The sequence below is a fragment of the Puma concolor genome, chromosome A3, assembly GCF_028749965.1.
Source record: "Puma concolor isolate L17-30 chromosome A3, mPumCon1.1.hap2, whole genome shotgun sequence".
Lineage (NCBI taxonomy): Eukaryota > Metazoa > Chordata > Mammalia > Carnivora > Felidae > Puma > Puma concolor.
In genome coordinates this window covers 56,894,076-56,902,173 of record NC_141669.1, presented here as the reverse complement: position 1 = coordinate 56,902,173, position 8,098 = coordinate 56,894,076, and positions in this window count along the sequence as shown.

Below are 8,098 nucleotides of genomic sequence, written 5' to 3'. Positions count from 1 at the left end.
CTCCTTTCCCTTCTTCTGCTTGAAACATGGCCTGTCTGAAGCCTAAGAACGATAGAGTAGGAATAGGGAGAGCATTGAATCACTGAGACTGTCTTGAGTAGCTGTTCCAGCCTTAATCTGTTCAACTTCATAATTCTTGCTATGTGAGAAAAGTAACACCTGTATTCAGTTATGTTCCTGTGTGTGGGTTGCTGTTATATTCAGAATCACATGGTTACATCTGTGTAGTTTTTTCCCTATATTAGGGTAGCTTTATTGAGAAGGTCAGTCTGAGAAAGCAGAGTCAATCCACAAAAAAAGAGTCAAGAGACCAATAACAAGGCATGGTCTTCTGGTCTCTGGCATCCAGAATTTCTGTGCAGCCTGGGGCTGTATTATATGAGCCAATGGAAACCTGTTCCGTTCAAGTTTCCTAAATTTGTGTTTCTGTCATTTGCAGAGAAAAGAATTCCTGGGGATAGGAAAATAAAAAATGGCATACTCTCCATGCAACAAATATCCAAAACCTATTAGTGCTTCCCTTAACTCCCTATCTATTGGGATGGGAAGGAGGAAAGTTGGGCTCTTGGTGTGAAAAAAAAACTAGTTTGGGGGCTTTGAGAGTTCACTTCACATTATGAATCTCAGTTCTCTCATCTTCAAAATAACAAGAGTGGGTTAGATGACCGCTAGGGTCCCTTCAGTTACAAATGATTATGATTCCACATTCATTTTCTGAAATGTGGGCTGGGAGGGCAAGTGTGGGAGACATAAGTCAGTTATGAAAGAAAAGTATTTAGGGATTTTCCATAAATGCCCACTCTTACAAATTAATGATAAAGAAAGAAGTTATGGCACAAGTAGGAATTTGCTATGGATATGGTCACATACGCCCTACGTGTTATCTGTCTTGGAAGGTGGTAGGCATAGAGTAAAGGAAAGAAACAGGCTTTCCTGAGGATTAAATTACTTCTAAGCATCTAATTTTAGATCTGAAGAGGACTTTCATCATCACATACTCAAAACCATGATAATAATAACAATAATTACAGATAACTATGTCCTATGAACTCTGCGAGGTATTTTGCATGCATTATCCCATTTTATCCTCATAATAATGCTTTGAGATATATAATCATACTATTCCCATTTTGTAGCTATTGTGTGGGGGTTTTTTTGTTGGTTTTTTTTTTTTTTTGGTTATAATCTGAATAAGTCCCCATTTGAAAATAGTTGGAGCTTAGTTAGTATTTGCTTTTTTTAATAAAGCGGAGAAATCTGAATACCAATGTTGACTCCAAAGCTATGTCTCCATTTTCTCACTGCATATTAAAAGAAATAATGGGCTCCAAAGGAAATGTTGATTAGGAGTTAATTACATAATTGCATCCAAAACAATTTAGTTTATTAATGTACCAGTGCAGGAGAGGCTTTTTCTACCACATGGGTCAGTGAAAATTCAGAGGCATTCACTGAAGCAAAGTTGTGTTGACCTGGGAGAAAGATAAGAAGTAGACAGAATCTGTATACAAAATTGTCTTTGTAACAAGTGTTGAATCAGACTTAAGAGCCATCAGATGGCTCCTATCCAGACCATTTTCCCCTCATGGACTGGGTCTTGAAGGGAAACACAACTAACATTTGTTAATCTCCACCTGTGAGACAGGCACTGGGCTTGGTCCTCTGGACACCACATCTCATTTAATCTCCAAGGGAAATATTATTGACTCCATTTTATGGAAGAGGAACAGAGAGATTAACTACCTTGCTCAAGGTCACACAGGCAGGAAATGTGGATGGGGCTGTGAATCCAAGTTTTTCACCCACCAGAGCCCAAGGTCTTGAAATGCAGTGAGAGAGCGGTATGTCCATTTTCCCAGTTGCATGATGGGAACCATGGGAAAGTCCACATGTGTAATAAGTGAAGGGAAATGTAGGATGTAGCTTGAGATTTGTTTTATTCTGTGAGCTGGCCAACAGCTGAGAACGAAGAGTTTAACCTGAAGAAAATTAGTTGAGTAGGCTATATGACCAATCCTATTTTCATTCTCCAAAGGTTTTCTCGGGAAGCACTGGACCCGTGTTGAAATCAACCTTTTGTAAATTTTACTGAGCTGATATCTGGGCTTTTTCCTCAAAGGAGATAGATGTAAACCTCTTGATTTGGTGCTTTGTAGCATAGGCAATAGAAAGTCAGATAAGAAAGATGCCTTGGTTGATCTTTCCATATCAAGGAAAGGGTATAAATTAAACTATTTCAATGTGATGTGGATCAGAACACTCTCCTTGAAGTGAGAGAAGACACAGAGAACAACTGCACATCACTCTGATTGGGGTGCAGAGGAAGAAAAAATATTTAGTTATCCCAGTTCACCAAAAGGCAGTGGAATGGGTTTGGGTTCACCTGAAAATAACTAGTGTCCCTTATGTCAACTCTTCTTCCTTCCCCTCCATTCAAGTTAGGTCTGTAAATTCTGAAAAATCTCCAGGGATGCAGATAACAAAAACTTCCTCTTAGTAACCCTCTAAGCCCATCTCAGGGCTTAATAACCCTTAAGTAAGGATGTTTTCCCTCTAGAGCAAACCTAAATCATTATGCTGCACGTTAATTCCATTTCCTCTCTTCTCTCTAGTGAGGAGAAAAAACAGCTGTTTACCATCTTCCCGAGAGTAGAATTGAAGACACTGAACAAAGAGGCACCAAATCACTCAGACTTCCATCATTTAGGCAAAATAGCATCGATATGTCGGTAGTTTTCAAGGTGGTTCTTTGACCATTGGCATCAGCATCTCCTGGAACCTGCTAGACATGTAGATTCTCAGGGCCCACACCAGACCTGCTGAATCAGAAACTCTGAGTTTGGGTGACCTGTAATTGGTGTTGTAATAAGCCTTCCAAGGGATTTTCATGCTCCCTGAAGTTTGAGAATGGCTGATACGGTAGCCATTTTGACAGATGTGGGTGATTATTATTAATAGTAATCTTAATTCAAAAGACATGTGATATAACAATGCATATATTTCTGTATTTATTTATGTCAGACTTTCTGGCTGGCAGTAGTTCAAAGATTTCTGTGTAATCTGACAGATGTATACGAAGGTACCCTCTGTCTAGGTGCAAACGTTTGGAACTGATAGTTTGGTTGCACCTATCTGGGTTTAAATAATGAAACACTAGCTGGGTCTCAACTTATGAAAATGAGAGAAAATATGGGTGGGAAAATAGAATGTAATGAGAAAGGAAAACCCTCTGAACAGATAACCATTATTCCCTTTTTTGTATTCTCTCTCGGACTTTTATTTTTTATGAAAACAGATGTGTTTTCCCAAATGGGGTCATACTATGCATATGGTCTTCCCACCTGCATTTTTAAGGTAAGAATATGGCACGAATGCCAATAAGACAAAATACACACACACACACACACACACACACACACACAGAGTCATTTTTAATAATTGTGTGACCAATTGCCTATTGACAGCAGTTTTTCTTTTTAACCATTATAGAAAACTGAAATTCTGTTAAGCACTGAATAAAGTGGAGATAAACATCAATATCCTTAGACTCATGTGGCCAGGCCCTCACTGTTCTGTACCAGTTTTATGAAAGTTAGAAAACCAGGTGTTATCTGGGCTTCCATTTCATTATAAGATCTTCCATTTCATGAGGGGTTTCTTTCAGGTTTTCTGTGGGATTGTAATTAGATATGATTGGAAAGACTTTTCTTAGGGAATGATAATATGTGGTACATTCTACACACTGGCAGATCCTAAAGAACGTGTTTTGAAAGTTTTTTCGATTGATATGTAAGTTGATTTATTGGTATCTTTCCCTTGACTGGCGGTGACTGCAAATATATCATTTCAGAAAGATTATTTAGGTTTAGCATGAGTTGATAGCTGTGAGATATGGAAAAACTAACTAGACCAGTTTATACTTGTGAGATATGGCAAAACCAACCAGTTTATAGCTGTGAGATATGGCAGAAGCAGCTGGAGAGCATGAGAATTGCATCACTGACTTCGGCTTCATGAGTATGTGATTGGTGCCATCTTTTTTTTTTGTAATGTTTATTTATTTTATTTTTGAGACAGAGAGAGAGAGTGAGCATGAGCAAGGGAGGGGCAGAGAAAGAGGGAGGCAGAGAATCCCAAGCAGGCCCTGCACTGTCGCAGAGCCTGACGCGGGGCTCAAATTGACGAAGATCAATTTGCAAGATGGTGGCCTGCACCTAAATCAAGAGTTGGATGCTTAACTGACTGAGCCGCCCAGGTGTCCCTGATTGGCACCATCTTTAATGATTTCAGTTGCAGTACAACCTGTGAAGAAGAGTTATGGCCTGAGAGAAGTTTGGAGACTCTCCTGAACTTTCTAAATACTGTTGCTACAGTACATGTGCAGCTGGTAACACCCCCATTTTGATCCTTATCCTTTACAGAAATTTTCTTGATACTTTGATCGACAAAATGTTCAGCTGTTCTTGTACCACAGCCATGCTTTATCTTTCTCTCTAACCCTCATTAGAATTGAGCTGTATTAAAGGACTCCCTCACTGTTTTTCATTCAAGCTTAGCCTTGGGAACTTGGTTATACTAAAGTGAGATTAATGTCTTGAAATGTTACCCAAATCTCCTAGTCAGAGTCCTCGAATACTCACAGATTGTGTTGCTCAGTCATCATAACCCGTATTCTTGAAGAGGCTGAGAAAACACATCCAGCCTGGAAGACTAGTGACAAGAAAGTTTTCCAATATTCTCATATGGGTGTATGTAGGGAATCTTTGCCAATCGTATGCTTGTGGGCATGGATTATGTCTATGTGGTTCACTGCTGTATAATAATATCTAGTGCAGGGCCTAGCACAGGTAGAGATTCAATGAATACTTGCTGAAAGAGGGAATGAAAGAAAATATTTTCATGACTATTTCAATGGGGCAACTGGAAGTGCTGGTTTAAATGATAGCTGGAAGGGTATATGAGAAAGCTTATGAAAACTTTATAGAAACTTCCACCCAGGTGCTTAAAATGAGCATGTCCATTAGGAAAAAAAAAAAAACTACTAAGAATATTTGTTTTGGGATCTCAACTTAGGTTGTTAAGATGTCCCAAAATATGGCATTTACTTGCTCAAGCCCAGCTTCTAGTAATAAATATTTGCCAAGGTAGATATAGCCTAAATATACAACAGCTTATTTAACAAAATAACTTGCCTAGAATAATCAAGAGTTCTCAAAGAACTATTGGTTATGACTGAGGTAGGCTATTAGGACATGCAACACATCAGATCCTTTTCCGAATCCTTTGAACACTTAAAGATATATTTTTCATGTATTTCACATATTCACATTTTTTGGCTTACATATTCTTCCCTCTTCTGAGCAGAAAAAAAAATCTTCTCCCACTGTTTTATTTCTCTTCTTTCTATGTTGTCACCTTAGGATGTAGAGTGGTTTTCTTGGAGTAGAGTAGAAAAAGAGAGATCATATTTTCAAACTGACCCGGTAAGGTGTAATTTTTTTAAAAAAATCAAACATTCTGATAACAAACAGTGCTGTATTTAACAACTATTAATGCATTTAATATTCATATAAGTTGGGTATGACCGTTATTCTCATTTTGTAGGAGACATTGAGGCACAGAGAGATCAAGTAACTTTCCCAAGGTCACACAGCTAGGAAACAAAAGAACTGCGATTCAAGTACAGAGAGTTTGGCTATAGTTCCTGCTCTTACCCATACTATGTTGTATTATCAAGCTTTTCTGGGATTACTGCTCTTACTTAGGTCATCTGAGGTCATTGCCTTCAACCTTGGGGTTAGGGTGGAAAGGTTCATGTTTGAGGATCTATGGATTAGGAGGCTGCAACAACTGCCCAGATTTTCTATTTTTCTTATATTAAAAGTGATGAGCTTAAAAACCTGAAAATTGTAAAAGATAATCATTTCTGAATTGGGGAGGGAGCCTTTTTTTTTTTTCTTCACTGTTTAAGTGGGAATTGTATGAGGATAAATGAATTTACTGAAAGAAATGTGATGTTTTGTAGCTGAATTCCAATTATTTTTTTTTTCTAATAAAGGTTAACATTTCAAAGGGATGGTTGGCGACGAAGGCTTGAACTAGAATGATGATGTTTGCAGGTCCCTTTTCTTTTGCTTTTTCCCTTCACCCATCCCTGTAGAAAGTAAAAATGCCAGGAAGAAAAATGGGGAAAGAGATAGTATTAAATATAGTACAGGTGCTATTTTCATAGGTGTTTGAAAGTTTTAGGTTTCTTACTTTTGCATTCTCTATAAAACTTTACTGCCAGTTGTCACATATATATATATATATATATATATATATATATATATATATATATATATATATATATACTACAACAGAGCCCAAGATTTCTGGGGAAAGGGGTTTTATTCACTTCACTTGTTTTAGGGAGGAGAACATTATGAAAGAGGAGGAAAAAAAGAGTGAGAATCTACTAGGTCAGAATCTTCTTTTTAATGTTTATTTATTTTTGAGTGCGAGAGAGAGCGAAAGAACAGGGAAGGGGCAGAGAGAAGGAGGGACAGAAGATCTGAAGCAGGCTCTGCTGACAGCATCGAGTCTGATGTAGGGCTTGAACTCATGAAGTGTGAGATCATGACTGAGCCGAAGTTGGACGCTTAACCTAACTAGCCACCCAGGCACTCCCAGAATCTATCTTGGCACTCAACTGAATGAAATTTTTGGAGTGAAGGGGTAGAGTTTTCTGATTTTATTATTATTTTTTTATGGTGACTCTTGTTCAACTTTCCTATAGAAAAAAAAAAAAAAAAAAAGATAACTGCCATGAGTTAGTTTCAGCTCCCTAAGACCAGAACTTAATTTGGCAGCTCTCTGGAAAATCCCCCATAGAAAAATTTAGTAATTCAATTTTCAACTAAAATTAGTAAAGAAAGATCTCATGAAGTGTTGAAATAGGGTTTCATGTGATTCAACGTGCAGACTCGAATGCTTTGCAAATTAAAGCAGCAAAAAGTTGAAGCCTTTCAACTGTAGTTGATGGATAAAGTCTTCATCCTTAATATGTAATGAACATATGCAAATAATGTGAACTATTTTCTGAATGCTGATTCTCTTTTAACTGCGGCATGCATGTTAACAAAGACTGTTTCACAGTTTCAAACCAGTCATTGAAATTGGTTTTGCTTCCTTCTCTTACCTTAGTGAAAATATCCTGGGTTTGTATGCAAAATCCCCATATCCTTTTGACTTCTGACTGAGAGTTGACAAATATTGCAAACAAGCAATTAAATCCTGTCCATTAAAACCTTTTGAGGATACTGTTTGTGTACCTAAAACCTTCAAGGGTATGTGAGGGGGGTTAATCAATCCCTCTGTTATGATCTTTATTTTTTCCCTTCACTTTTAAAAAGGAAGCTGACAAGGAATAGAAATGACTACAACCAGCATGATCGTGGACCAAGTTACCTGAATTTCCAACTGGCTAATATTCTGTTGAAGAATCATTTACAAGGGGGAGTCAAATGCACATGTTAATGGCAGTGTTGAGGAGGAGGTGGTCAGGAATGGGGAAGGGGGGTGGGTGGAGAGGAGAAGCAACACAAAAAGAGACCACAGTGTCCTACCATGCCTGATGGTGTTTTCAGATTAAGATGGGGGATTAAGGAATTTTACTCAGCAATTTGAGATGCTTTGTTAGGGACTGAGGAGATTTGAGCTGCTTTGTTCTCAAACCACATGTTAGTGAAAAAGCAAACAGGCACTTAATCCTGACAGACAGCAGAACTTGACATCAATTTGCCCCTTGGGAGGTGACCAGGAGTTCTAGCTGACGGGCTAAAATGGCCAGCCCTGGTTTTCCTGGAGCCTAATGCCAACATTCCATCCTAACCTGTATTTCCCAGCTGAGTAGCCATAACATAGATGGTTGAATGACCAAGAGTTTCTAGATATTAGAGACTCTTACATGTTTTCTAAAAAACAAAACAAAAAGCCTTTTAAATGCAAATAATCTATAAGGTACCAAATATTTAAATAGATTTCAAACAGGTCTAGTATTTTGGTCACTCAGTTTTGAAATGAAATATAGAGAGGCTGAGATTCTTTCCTTTTGAAA